We start from the raw sequence: 15,090 nt of genomic DNA, 5'->3' as shown, positions 1-15,090 counted from the left end.
AAGTCAATAATTATGAAAATAAATGCCAAAATACTATTATAAATTAATAATCCTTTGGGACAATCAAGCATTACATACCAAATTAAAAAAAAAAAAAAAAAAATGGTTTCACAATGACAAATAAAGCATATAATTAAGACTGTCTTGTCCAAGTTAATTATGCATTACATAATTCCCCAAATTTTTACTTTTTGTCAAAGTCTAAAGACTTGAATGCATTGAGGATGTCTTTCATTTTATTTGTTTGGTCCTCTAATCCTTTAAGTGTCCCTTCCAAATATCCTTTCATATACTTGTTCGAAATGGACGGTGGTGTGAATGTTGTTGATGTTGAGCTTTCTGAACCTAATATATGTTGTATGGTAGAAATATATGTTTCATCTTTCAACCATACAAACATACCACATCTACAATCATCAGTCTCTTTCAAATAATAGATGTGATTAGGGTCATTGAAACCAAAATCATCCAAACAAGAATTAACAACGTAACCATCAAAATAGTCTGAATATTTCCAAACAAAGGCCCTATTCACCCCCTCTCAGCTAACCCAACGCATCTAAAAGCCAACTCCTAGATGATACTAATCCAAAAACAACTTCAAATCTCTGTTTTTATATTTTAACAAATGTATTAATTATTAGGATCTGCACAACTCTGCACCAAAAGGAAAAGGAAATAGAAATAAATAAATAAAAATTGTGAACACACTAGTTTTTGTATAAAATAAAAGCCAGGGAAAAAATTAAATCGTGTTTGCCCTTCATCATGAACTGCTTATTGTATGCCTTAGTTCCAACAATTCTTGCTTTCCATACCTTTTCCTCTTCAATTGGATGGAGTCCCATACTATTAGGCACAGAATACTATCTTTTTAACTCCAATGACAATTATTTTAGCAACAAGGGTTTCTTTGCTTCTTCCATTCTCATAAATTTGGCTTTGCATTATTCTCTTGGTTGGTGATATTGAGTCAAATTTACACTGTCCAGAAGTAACTCAACCTCTACCATGAAACGAATGTGCTGCTATAAGCCTAAGCACTAAATAGCTCATATTGACAGAAAATGCATCAAATAACAAATTCATGTTTCATAATATCTCAACCTCCCAAAAATAACATTGGATGCAGAGAATGAATTTCAAACAGACAACAAGCAATACATTCAGCTGACAGAATTGCCAATCCCAAAGACCATTGCATTCAACTTGGAGATTGACGATTAGGTCTTCACACCTAAAATCTTGTTCACATTTAATATGAATAGAAGTTGAGTAAGTGATTCAGTTTTATCCTCAACTCTTTTTGTTTCCTTCTTCTCCATAAATTGACTAATCAAATAAAACAAGGTATGACCAACTTGAAAAAATAAGTTCAAAACCAACCTGTTCTCATCCGAATTAGGAAGTATGGATAGGAGTTCTCCAGGCACAATTAACGCCGCAAATATACAGAAAACTAAACCTAGAAGCAGTTCAACCACCACCTGTATTATCGCAAAAATTCGAGTTCCATTAATACCACAACAAATAAAAAAAAGGAGGGGGGGGGCTATGATTTACATTCATAGGAGGTCCCGAGAATTTTTCCTCCAGGATCTTTAACAAACCTCTATCTGCAAATCGGCAGAAGCAGGTACAGAGACATAAAAGAATAATCAGAGTGGATACACAAATTTAATTGGTAGTGTAATGCTTCGAGAACTAGCTCCATTTTTTTTTGTTTTTTTCTGATCGAGTTTCCATATTTTTTCGAAAAAAAAAAACAAAAAAAACCAAAAGTGAGAATAGGGGAGAAGAAGAGAGAAGAAGAGAAGAAAAGAGAAGCGAACAGAGGAGAAGAAGAGAAAAGCGAATAGGGGAGAAGAAGAGAGAAGAAGAGAGAAGCGAACAGAGGAGAAGAAGAGAGGAGAAGAAACGAGTACGCGAACATAGGAGAAGAAGAGACAAGAAGAGAGAAGGAGAGAGAAAACTTACCTGCAGATACTCCTCCTGCTCCAACTATCGGGAACAATAGTTCCAAATTAGGGATTTTGAAACGAAATGTCATAGTTGGAACTCGCTTTTGGAGTTCCGACTTTTGACTCATTTTCCGTTTTTTTTTTTAAAAAATTTTTGTTTTATAAAAACTGAAACACAGTCCCGACGTATCAAACAGTTTTTGTGTTTTTTTGTTCCAATAAAACAAAAAAACGATAGAAATGTTTTTTAAGAATGATACCAAACAGCCCCTTAGTGAGACCAGAGAGAGAAATGGAGGGAAGAAACCTGACTGCCATGCACATTATATTTTCTCTTTCGTAAGTGTGTTCCCTGTCACCCCCTTTGTTCGTTTTGTCTTTCCTTACCCTCTTTTTATTCTCCCCTCCCTCGTTACCCCATTTTTCCCACCTCCTCGAGATTGATGGCGTGTGTCCTAAGGATCCTTTTTCCATAAACCTCTTTGGGCCTACTCTTTCTTTACTATTTCTATCTCTTTCTTGAAGGATCTCCTTTTATCTTTTTCAAGCTGTCCTTTTCTACCTTATTGTATCACAGAAACTCCTCTTCACCCCCACTCCCCGCCTATTCACTTTTTCAAATTTTACTAGTTTCCAGTCCGCTCCTCGCACGTTTCGCTCTGCCGGGTCAGCGACTGGCTCTACTTCTCCTGCGAGAATGACTACCATCCTCCGCTTACCGCTGGCTCGTCGGATCCTCTCTTTGCTTCTTGGAAGGCGCTTGCTGTGGATCTGTTTGATGAGCCAGCAACACCCATATGGTCTCCTTCCCCTTCAGCTCTCTTCGGCTTGCTTGTTGGTCCACCTCCGCTGCCGAAGGAAAAGGTCTGTGAGTCCTGGGTCTCCCTTTGGGAATCCAAAGGGCTGATACTTGTTAGCTGCTCGGGTAAGGGGTCCTTTTTTGCTGATTTCGTCTCCTCTGAAGTTCGTGGCAACATCCTCTCTGCGTCTCCCTGGTGGTATGATGATGTTCTTCCACATCTGGGTCTACATGCCCTTGAGTTTCCTGCGTCGGCCAAAGAACTTGACTCGATCCCCATTTGGGTATAGGTCTCCTTTGTTTCTGAGGAAGCATTCTCCTTTCCCAATATACAAATTGCTGCCTCTTGCCTCGGTAAAGTGCTTCTGCTGGTTCCTGCCGCTGTGAACGTCAGTTTTCCTGCGGGTACGGCTCGAGTCAAGATCAATTTCAAGAAATCCAGGTCATTATGTCTGATCTCTAAATTATCTCTTCCCAACGGATCAGTTTCAGTTCGAGCTTCTTCATCTGTGTTTCCTTTGTGGAAGGATCACACATACTGATGGTTCTTGTAGCTATGTTTCCAAGTCTGGCAAAGGTAGGAAGTCTAGTTCTCTCTTCCGTGAAGCCCTTACCAGTCCTCTGTTTGTCAATTGCTGCCCGTTCTCTGTCTTAGCGGATACGTTTTCTTGAGGCCCAATGCCGATGTGGCTAGTGTATCAAATATTCCTGTGTATTTGGTCACACCGGTAAGCGGCTCTGAGCCGCTTCCAACACCGGTTCTGGGCGGAGGCATTAATGATTCACTAAACCATCTGGCCACTGGGGAGACCATGTTGATGAATGCACCCCGCTTTCCTGAACCTGCAACTTGCTCTTTGAACCAAAACGGCATGAATGATCCGTTCTGGCCACAGTTTCCACTCTCTCTTGACCCGAAGGGACCACCTCCTTTCCCTAGTATGGCTGAGAACGGACCAACTCTGTTTCTATCATCGATGGATATCAACCATTGTAATAATCAGACCCCCATTAACCCAGTCTCCTCCACCCTATGCGACAATACACCTCTTTTAGCCAATGACCAAATTGAGACTGTACCGCCACCCAACCCTCAACCCATCCCACCACCCAACCCACCTCCCCCTACAACTACGCTGGCACCTTCTCCGGCGGTTTCTTCCGAGCTTTCGGATCGCCCCTCTTCTCCTACTCTTGAACTCCCAAATGTCCGTTTTCGTCATAAGCAGGTCTCAATCCAGTACTTCTTGAGACCTTCTGATCGTGTCCCTCGTCCATTCTATTCCTCTTGGGAGAATGAGCCAGTCCTGGGCCGTGGCAGGAAAGGACTGAGACACCTTTCTTCCGACTCGTCTTCCATTGATCTACTTGAAGAACTTATTGCCAGATGATCCTAACAACACCCTTTCACAACTTTTGGATCGTTTTAAGGTGAAGGACACACGACATGCTTCCGATGCTCCCCCAACGAACAATGAACCACAGCATACAGAGGTGGGACCATCCAATCTAGAGAGGGCTGCGGAAACCACCATTCAGGATCGGGTAACCGTTTCTGCATCTTCCATCCTTTTTCCATCTACTTATCTGTGTTCTTTTGTATTATGCTTAGCCTAGTTTTGTCTTGGTTTTTTCTGGACGCTAGTTATCGTAGGAGGTAGTTTATTCCAAGGTTTGTGCGTCTCAATTTTTTTTTTCCTGCTCTTCTCATCTTCTGTTCTATTTTTTTTTTTTTATCTGCTATCTTATTTTCGTCTTATCTCTCCTTGGACCATATACCGATTTATCTTTGGTATTATTTTTGTCGCTGGTGTGCTCTGTCAATTTATTCATGTTTGTTTGTGGTGCATAATGAAAATTCTAAGCTGGAATGTGCGTGCTTCACACTCTTCTCTTTCGAAAAGATGCTTACTGAATCATATTAAAAAACTTACACCCGATGTTGTTTTTATTTGTGAAACTAAAATTAGAGATCATGCAACCTTCAAGCCATTCTGTTCCCTTAAAAACTATAACTCTTCCCACTTTATTAATAGTTTTGGTTCTACTGGCCGAAAGGGGTGTTTATGGGCTCTTTTAAGGAATAGTTTGGTTAACTTCTCTGTTTATTGTGGTTCTTTCTTTTCACGATCAATTTTGGTTGTAGCTCCTCTTTGCCCAACGAGTGGATGCTTGTTTGTCTGTATGGATCCCCTCAGTCTGCCTCCAGGGAATCGAGTTGGAGAGAGCTTTTTTGCTTTGATCCCCTCCTTTAAGCAATCCTGTGTTCTCATGGGTGATTTTAATGAATCCCTATGTATGGATCACAAGTTCGGTGGAGCTCCCATTAACCTTTCAGCTTCGGCTAGGTTTCTTAGGGATTCTCTTGCTTCTTTTCACTTTGATGAACTTCATCTACCTGGTAATCCTTTCACTTGGACTAATAAATAGTTGCCCCGATCTCTAATTAAAGCCTGTTTGGACCGAGCCTATGCCAATGTTGACTGGCTATCCTTGTATCCTCGTGCTGCTCTTTAGAAGCTCCCTTCTCTTGGCTCTAATCACAACCCCATTCTTTTGGATACCTCCCCCTCCTTTCCTAAACTTAAAAAAGTCTTTTATTACCAACATGCTTGGTCTGAACATCCTGAGTTTCTCCCATTCCTTACTTCCTCTCTTGGAATATCCTTTCACATGATGCTCTCACTGAGAACCTGTATTCAATAAGCCGTCTGCTTCTCAAATGGAATGTGAATGTGTTTGGCCATGTTGATACTCTAAAAAATCGCTACTTCAATTCCTTTCTCCTTTTGGAAAACAGTCCACACCATCCTATGGAATCCTTATCTTCCTTGGGGGATAAAATCAGTTGGCTGCTTGCAGCTGAGGAACATGTCTGGTTTCAGAAATCACGACATGATTATATTTGTGATGGTGATAGGAATACAAAATTTTTTCATACCATCTCTAAGGTTAATCTTCACAAAAGGAAAATCGACTTTATCACCAAAGATGATGGTACTCGGGTTTCTGATCCTGCCTTAATTGCTAAGGAATTTGCCTCTTTCCTGGGGGAGTTATTCACTACCTCCTCTCCTTTACATCCTTCTTTCATTGAACCTCTCTTTCATCCCTTGGAACATCTGAATTGCTCCCAGGTTGTTTCCTGTCCATCTCCTGAGGAAATTAAGAAGGCTGTTTTCTCGATTGGCCCTTTCAAAGCACTGGGTTCTGATGGGTTTCAGGCTGCCTTTTACCAGAAATTTTGGGAATTACTACATCCCGATGTTCTTCGGTTTGTCTCAATGTTTTTTTCCAATTGCACTCTACCTTTGGTCTCCAACCATACCCTTATTTGCTTAGTACTTAAGAAACCTGGAGCGTCGTTGGTCTCTAAGTTCTGACCTATTAGCCTATGTAATATGTCTTACAAAATTATTGCTAAAATTGTTGCTTCCAGGCTTAAACCTTTGTTGCGTGATTTTATCTCCATGTAAAGCTGCTTTTGTTCTTGGCAGCCAAATTTCGGATAATATTATCCTTGCTCATGAAATTTTTCATTTCCTAAAAATGAAAAAGGAAAATCCGATTTTGTTGCAATTAAACTTGACATAGCCAAAGCTTATGACAAGCTGGAGTGGCAGTACCTATTGGCCATTTTTAAATTCCTTAGTTTTGGTGATCGATGGATTTCTTTGATACATCAATTAGTATCAACCACTTCCTTCTCCATCAAGTTCAATGGCACAGCTTTCAATCTTTTCAATGCTACTATAGGAATTAGACAGGGTTGTCCTCTTAGCCCATTTCTTTTCATTGTAGTTATGGAAGGGCTTTCTCGATTGCTCTCTACCTATAGAGAGCTGAATCTGTTCAAAGGTATTAAAATCTCCAGGTATGCACCTGAAATCCCTCACCTTTTTTTCGCCAATGACACGTTTATTTTCTGTCGAGCAACGAAAAATGATCTTTCTACCATAAAATGTATAATTGACCTGTTCTCTGACCTCTCTGGCTTGAGTATTAATTTTGACAAGAGTGAAATCCTTTCAGCTCAAATATCTCTTCCACTCAAAGGATTTCACTCTGTTGTGTCATCGGTATCAAAGAAATGAAAGCTGACTCTTGTTACCTTGGGACAAAATTATTTCACCCTTGTGCAAAGTCGTTGGCCTTCTCCAATGTTATTAATCTCATTGAGCAACGACTTAGCACTTGGAAATCTAACCTTCTGTCCTTTGCTGGACGGACTGTCCTCATCCAATCGGTTTTATCCTCCATTCCCTCCTATCTCATGATTTGTTCTCGTTTCCCAAAGAATGTTTGTAGGAAAATAGATAACATCTCGATGCATTTTTGGAACAATGACTGATTCAAATAAAAAAATGCATACTATTGGTTGGAAACGTATTTGTCTTGCCAGAAAAGGTGGAGGCCTAGGTCTGCGCGACTCTGAAACACAAAATTTGGCTAAACTGTTAAACTGGGTTGGTGGCTGCTCAGTAGTTATGATTCCCTTTGGGGTAAGACACTTGCAGCTAAATATTTTCACAATCGATCCATCTTTGATCCTAAAACCATCAATATGAGAGGATCACCTTGTTGGAACTCCATTGTAAGTATCCTACCAACCTTGAAGGATTTGGTATGCAGTAAAATTGGTAATGGTTTAAATACTTATTTTTGGTTTGATCCATGGATTCCTGTTTCCATATCTAATTCTAATCCATTGATCATCAGCAACTTTCTTACCCTCTTGAATGGTTCCAATAAGGACAAGGTTAGTTTGTTTTTGAATGGCTCTAATTGGATTTCTAATCAAATTTGTAACATTGTCCCTCGTTCCATTGCCTCCTCTATTTGTTATATTCTCCCTTCTTCTTCTGAAGATATAGTGTCACCTTTCAAAAAAAGGAACTCTCAGCACTAGGATTGCTATATGCTTTCTTCGGAAGAATGTACTAACTTGCTCCAATGAATGCAATCACAGGTGCACATGCTCTTCTCCTTGCTCTCAATGGTGGCAATTTTTTTGGAAACTCAATGTACATCCAAAACTTAAGGTGTTCTTTTGGAGATTGGCTCTACAAGGAATACCTACAAAGAATTTGTTGGGCAAATGGATAGACCTGGATCCATCATGTGATCTATGTTATGAAGGGCAAGAGGATATTCAACATATCTTTTTTTCATGCAATTTTTCAAGGAGAATTTGGTCTGCAGGTCCTTTGGGACTACGAAGTAAATGGTTAGTATTTTCTTCTTTTCCTTCCTTAATGGTGTACTTTTATCATCTTAATCGGAACCATCCCGATGAGGCTAAACATTTCTTTCATGTTTTTATAGTATCTTGCTATTTTATTTGGATGCAATGGAATTCTGTGACCTTTGGATCTTCTAGTCGGAACCCTAAGTCGACCCTGGACCGTATCTATTGGTGGACTCAGAATTGTCCTATTACTAAACTCACTTCAACTAATATGAAAACTTTGGATCCTCCTTTCGAGGCCTGTATTCAACAGGATTGTGTCTCTCTACCCCACAACTCCATTATCCTTATGACAACAGCTGTTTCTGTCAATGGAATTGCGGGGTGGGCGTTGGCTATTTTTAATGAGGATGAATGCTTATTTCTTGTTGCTCATTATTTGATGATAGGCGAGGCTTCTGAATCGGCTGCGAAGGGAACCTTAGTTGGATTAGTAGAGGCTCTACAAATGGGATGGGCTGTTAAGGAGATTTGGTGCGACATGCCCGATTTTGCAAAGCTAATGAACCCTAACCATTTTTTGATGTGGCCATGATCCATGATAACTAGTAGAATTGAAATACAGAAACTCCTATTTGCTCCAGATTTTGTACTTAAAACATCTAACACTTATCCTATCTACATCCTTAAATCGGTTGCTTCTCAAGTTGCAACATCTAAAGGACTGTCTATAACAATTTTGATCTTATTTATATGTAATGAAACTTATTTCTTCTTCTAAAAAAAAAAAAACTAGACACCGGGCCCATAATTCCAACTCAGTGCTCAACAGAAGATCAGGGTAGTCCCTGCTGGGCTTCAAATTCAAGATTGGTGGGTCTAAATAAGTAGGAACCCATGGAGGAATATGATATTCTTAAAGGAATGGTCTTTACTCTTTTTCTTTTAATACAAGGGTGCAGAGTTCCAATTTCATTTTAGCTTGGCCTCCAAAATGGGGACCGCATTTATAAGCCCATGGGTCTTTCTCTCTCTCCTTTTTGTTTTTTTTTTACCAGCTACTTTTTATGGTTAAGGTCAGATGTTGGGTCTATGTTAGTCCTCAAAGAGACAGACTTCTAGTTGGTAACTTAGGGAGTTTTGATTAGGTAAAGAACATGCCACACATTTGAACTCTGTTACTTATTCCTTCCTTTTTTGTCTTTATTGTGTACAAGCTATACAGAGACTGGATGGAGTATGGAAGCAAAGTAAAGTGTATTTGAATTTTTTTTTTGCTTACCTGTAGGTGTGCTCTGGCATTAGCTGCGATCAAGGACACTATTTGGGTGTTCTGCTACATCACTGCTTGCTTCAATCACCATTGCTATTGCTGTTTGCTACTTCTATGAACTCTTAGGTTGCTTCTCATGATGCTACTATACACTCAATTGATGTGGGTGTGTTCTCACCAGCCCATTTTAATCCAATTTATACACTAATCTATATAAGCCTCAAGAGGATCTGTTTGCAGTTGCAGTAAGTATTCTGATTGAATTCCAGTGATTCCTAGTTGATGTCCTATGAGATCTGACCTTGTTCATACCCAATCTTGCCACTGTCATTTACATGAACTACATTTACCAATGAACTACATTTACATGAACTACATTTACATGAACTACATTTACATCTCATAAGAAACTTATTAAAATGGTATTGACAATTTCCAGCACTATTTCAAGGTTTGACTTCAACAACTCAGGTGTGGTTTTGTACCAGGTTTCAGGAAGAACACTTCGTCATTCATAATTGATGTTGTCTTCCAACCATTGAAAATCTAAATTTTTAGGAATGAAATTTATTCACTGAATGAGCTTAAAACTAGAACCAGGGATTGGCTTTTCAGTGTTTGACTAGTAGAATAATGATTTAAATTTTGTATAGAAAAGGTAGTTTAGAGGGGGAGCAGGGTAAAAACTCTCTCTCAAATGCACAATCAATTAGAAACTCACATCCCATAAAACATGCAACTGGGAAAGCATAAACAGGGTAGTATTTCAACCATTGCAGGATGGAGTACATATAGCATCTATATATGGCTGAATCACGACACATGGCACTCCTTTAATTACAACACATGTTTTAATTATCATATAATACAAGAAGTTCTAAATTTCAAATGCAAGCAAGCATTGAACTTGAGAGAGTTTCTGATAGAAATTGACCAAACTGAACTTGTTTTGAGCCTATGAGATAGAGACTGAAACAAGACTCCTACTTTACACCAAATTGGTGGCCCTGCCTTTGCTCCTCGGATGTAAAAGGACATAGGGAAAGATGGGTTACAAGGACCCAAATACTTGGACGACGCAGAAATGCTATAAAGATCATGGGAAGCATCCCATGAAGTTATTTGAACAATTAAATCAAATGGTTGGCAGATGTTTGGACTAGAGACGAACCAGAAGATACTAAAATCATATGACTCATCCTGAACCGTCAGCAAGACTAGTTGATCATTCAAAATAGGGGAAACCCAAATCGAAAACAATCGAGATTCATCGCATATAAGAAAAATTAGCCGCGATAGAAAAGTTAAACAGAGAGGTCGTCTTGGAAGAAGCTATGAACACCACAAAGGGAACCTGTATAACGGAAATAATAAACAAAGAAAGGTCAAAGGAAATAATAAACAAAGAAAGGTTAACTGTAGATTCTACATTACCCCTGAAGTGACCAAGAAAGAAAGTGTTCCTGTAGGAGAATAAAATCCCTCTCTCTGTCTCGTGACCATTCGTTACTCCAGAGCATATTTAGTAAATTCGCCTATAATATGCGGATTTTTGCCATATTAGAACGTTTCAATCAACAAGTCATAATTTGGCGTACCAATCCAAAAATCCATATTATATGTGTATTTTATAGGTACTTACAAAGCACGTATAATACGTTTTATATTTATTAATACGTTTAGTTTGGGATAGAAAAAAAAAAAAAAGAAGCAAAACCCAAAAGTCAAAATGACATTTCTCAATTTCTGTTGGTTTCTCGATTTTGAGAAAAATGTGCATGACATGCATTTCATTTTTTTATTTTATTAATTCCAACCCCTCTTTCCATATTGCCCCTCCTCTCTCCTTTGTTACATTATACCCTTTATTTAACTTCATCTCAAGCTTGTTTAAAGTCTATTAATCAAATACCTTGTGTCCACCCTCTTGTTTCTACCCATTAGCCTATTAAGTCTACTTAATTATAATCTCACCACCCAATTAAAAATCTTGACTTAATAACGAATATATGTTATTATGATTGAAGTATTGCATATTTGATTGGACCTATACGCGATCTAATTCGGTTTTAGAGTCCGGATCCAAATCAGTAGGGGTTGCTGTGGATTTTCTTGTTTGATGAGATTATAGCAATGATGATATTTTAATTTGTTAAATGATTATCCACATGCTCTTATTATTATTATTGACAAATATATGCTATTATTTGTTATGTTAGAAAGTGGTTGATGGATCACCTATCAACATTGGCTATGCTAGACATGATTAAACTAAATTAATATTAGATGTAAAAGATTAAAAAAAAAATAATAATAATAATTGTAAAGCTAGATTGGATTTAGGTGTCTATAAGAGCATGAACTATTAGAATTTAGTTATAAACAATTAATTGTAGTTCATTCTTAATACCAAAATAAACCTGAATTTTTGCTCCCAGATTTAAACATGTACCGTATCATTGCCATGCATGTTTTATTGCATCGGATTTTTTAAAAGTATTATTTTCATATAGCCTGTTTAATTGCTGCACGTATTCATTCCCCGTATTATTGCCGTTCGCGAACTTGCTATGCTCCAGAGGGCACTGATTCTGTTTTTTTTGGTGAAGGTCTGGGATCTGGTTCACATTCTCGTATAATAGAATCCATCGTGGCCCAAGCCCACAGTAAGCCCATTAGACCAAACCCAGCCAGCTAAGGGATCACATGCTTTGCGCAAATGGGTTGGACTCGCAATCTCGCATGTACAGTATCGATTTAACAATCACAATGACCTAAGTAAGAGCTCTAATTAATATCTTGTGTAGGAAGACCCCTTTCTCTATTAATCTAATTAATTATTTGGAATGAAAATTTTAGGAAAAAGAAAAGAAAATAAAAACTATATAACTTATCAGAAAAGAAAAAAAAACTATATATTCATATTTTTGGGTCCACGATTGACTTTTCATGTGTTTAATTCAAGGTAGAAAGTTGGGCAAGTCTCCAACGGAACAAAGAGCAATAGGGGGATGATCCTTTTTGCCACACAATTGTAGGCTTCTAGGCTCGAAAGACTTCCCATGCAGTCTTAATAGAGAAAGAACCAGTTTGGGAAATGCCAATATTAGCACTCGAAGCCTGCATCTCCATAGATTCCACATTAGGCAACAACCATCTACCATCATTAATAAAATCCGCGACTTTAGCATGCAACTCAGATACCACTTCTGGCTCAATAGGAAGAACAAAAGTTGTGATGGGAACATTATACAACCATCAATTATGCCAAAAACTAATTTTGGAACCATCACCAACAATTCATCTTTCCGAATCATGCACCAGATTCTATGCCAAAGGACGAAAAGGATGCTTGTTATTGGAAACCATTTACCATAAGGAATCTCCCCCTCATAAAAGAAGTAAACATTTGGTATTACCATGCTTCATTGACCAACAAAGCTTCACCTCCGGATGCCCAAACCTCTTTATTTCTTTGGCTGACAAACACTATTCAAATTCACTATTATAGCTTTGGATGTACTAGAGACTCCACTCCAAATAAAGTTTTTGATCCATCATTTCATAATGGAAAGAACAGAAGATGATCACAGATAGATCGAAAAATTATGAGTAGGAATACTACTAAACCGATTTCTCCAACTTGACTCTACCCACCATTGATAATAATTTACCCTTCCATCCAGCAATTGTAGCTTTAAATTTATCCAAAAAAGGTCAGATCAACTCTTTTTTAACCCCACTTTTGAAACTCTCCACACCCAAATACCGAGTAAGAAAATCGTACTTAGGGATGCCCAAGACCTACTTAATCCTCCTTTTTCTAGAAAGATGAATTTTCCCAAAAAATAATTTGCGCTTAGCCATACAAATCAAGGAAAATCCTTAGCTTCTTAACACATCTCAAATCAACATTCAAATAAATAAGAATATTGTCTACATACAAGAGATGAGATGGGGTTACCACATTCCTTGTCCCAGTCACAACTTTAATGTGCCCCGCAGATATGATAAATTTCAATACTCTACATAAGACCTCTTCCACAACGATAAACAAAATAGGAGACAGATCTCCTTGTTGTAAACCTTGCTCTACCCCAAAGAAACCAATTGGGTCACCATGAATAAGGACAAACTACTTGGTGGTGACCAATATCTAATGAATACGATCAATCCAAAGCTGAGAGAAGTTTAACTTCTTAAGAACAATAAACAAAAAAACTCCATTCTAAAGTATCATAGACCTTTTGAATATCAAGAGCCTCAGAGTCAAATTACCTCCAAAAGACTTAGAATGGATCAAATTAGTAAATTCAGATGCCAAACTAATATTGGAGTGAATAAATTTACCTTTCTAGAATGCCTCATGCTCTCTAGAAATTAACCTTGGAAGAAAAGGAGCCAGACGAGATGCCATGATTTTTTGAATTAATTTGAAGAAGAAATTGCCAAGACATATAGTGATATAGGTCTGAAATGGCCAACCTTGTTAACAGCTTCCACCTTAGGAATAAGAGATATAAAATTGTTGTTTATCCCTTTTGTAATCACCCTTCATGGAAAAAATTATGAATGCCCAAGCAAACATCAGACCCAACGTTGTCCCAACAGATTTTGTAGAGGGTACCTGAAAATCCGTCTGGACCTAGAGCACTACCTGGATCCAATCTAACAATGCCATTTTGATTCCTTCCTAGGAAGTAACCACTAAAAGAGTAGTATTGTCTTCCATTGAGATGATCTCCGGAATACAGGATAAAATATTTATCCCCCTGGTTGATTCATCCCTCTTCTGAAATCGCTCAAATTTACTAATCACAAACAAACCCATAGCTGTGGAACCCAGAATTAGAGCTCCGTCATCATTTTAAGTACTTCAAATTACATTTCCCCCCCTTCTGATATTTGCAAAAAGATGAAAAAAAATCTAGTATTCCAATCTCCATATTTCAACCATTTTATTCTAGATTTTTTCGCCCACACGTTCAGCAAAACAAGCGCCTTCTTATATTCCCCTCGAGCCTCCATTTCTAAAGCATGCAGAGAATCATTGAGACCAACAATTTCGATAGTTTCTTGAGTATCATCAGGAGACAACTATTAGGGAGTGGTTTGAATAAGCTCAAGTCAAAACTTGTTGGGAACAGCGAGGGAATTGGTCAATCCACTCTTTGTTGCACATGCTTCAATCAAGGACAACCCGCCCATTGCCTATGACTTGTTGGGTCAATCCACTCTTTGTTGCACATGCTTGAATCAAGGACAACCCGCACATTGCCTATGACTATTGTTTGTCCACATAAATTTACACCCACGTGAGGGAATAGAGACTGTAGATAAACTCTCCATCATTATCAATGTCACTCGTTAAAACCTTGGCTGAAATTGTTAGGACCTCACTTCTCATGAGAAAAAAAGTTAAGCATTGAAGTCCTCTATCACCATCCAAGGCATTCCGAATCCTGAAATACAGTACAAATAACTCCACAAAATTTTTTTCCTAGTAGAATGAAAGCAAATAACATAGACATCCTTACCCTAGCCACATCAAATAGTAGAGACACCTGCTAATCTAATACAACAATTGAGGCAGGCTTCTGAATATTATCCTTCCAAAAAAACCATGTATCTGGGTCTTTATCTGATACGGCCAAACTAATTATCCAGTTAGGTAAGAACATGTGATATCCAACGGAAGGACACATGCCGCCCACCTGATAGAGGCCGCAAGGATTCTAGCTACGTAAACCACATGAAGAGAAGATACCCGAAGCAGGAATATTCCCCACAAAGGGGATAGGACGTATCCGAGTAGGACTCAGAAAGGAAAGAAGGTAGACCCGAGGGGGACTCTAAAAAAAAAAAAACC

General features: G+C 38.4%; 1 long non-coding RNA gene across 3 annotated transcripts; it reads left to right on the top strand.

The window, feature by feature from the left end:
- Nucleotides 1-2,559: 2,559 nt before the first annotated feature.
- On the top strand, nt 2,560-9,433 carry LOC122081023. Of its 3 annotated transcripts, none has more exons than XR_006140981.1 (3): nt 2,563-4,305; nt 7,730-7,987; nt 9,237-9,433. It is a non-coding gene; the product is annotated as an uncharacterized LOC122081023 (long non-coding RNA). The 3 variants fall into 3 exon arrangements; XR_006140980.1 differs by lacking the exon at nt 9,237-9,433 and adding an exon at nt 8,398-9,227; XR_006140979.1 differs by lacking the exon at nt 9,237-9,433 and having other exon boundaries at nt 2,560-4,305; nt 7,730-8,139.
- The last annotated feature ends 5,657 nt before the right edge of the window (nt 9,434-15,090 follow it).

The sequence above is a fragment of the Macadamia integrifolia genome, chromosome 6, assembly GCF_013358625.1.
Source record: "Macadamia integrifolia cultivar HAES 741 chromosome 6, SCU_Mint_v3, whole genome shotgun sequence".
In the NCBI taxonomy this organism is placed as follows: domain Eukaryota; kingdom Viridiplantae; phylum Streptophyta; class Magnoliopsida; order Proteales; family Proteaceae; genus Macadamia; species Macadamia integrifolia.
The sequence above is the reverse complement of the archived record's forward strand: the minus strand, read 5'-3'. Positions and strand labels throughout refer to the sequence as shown.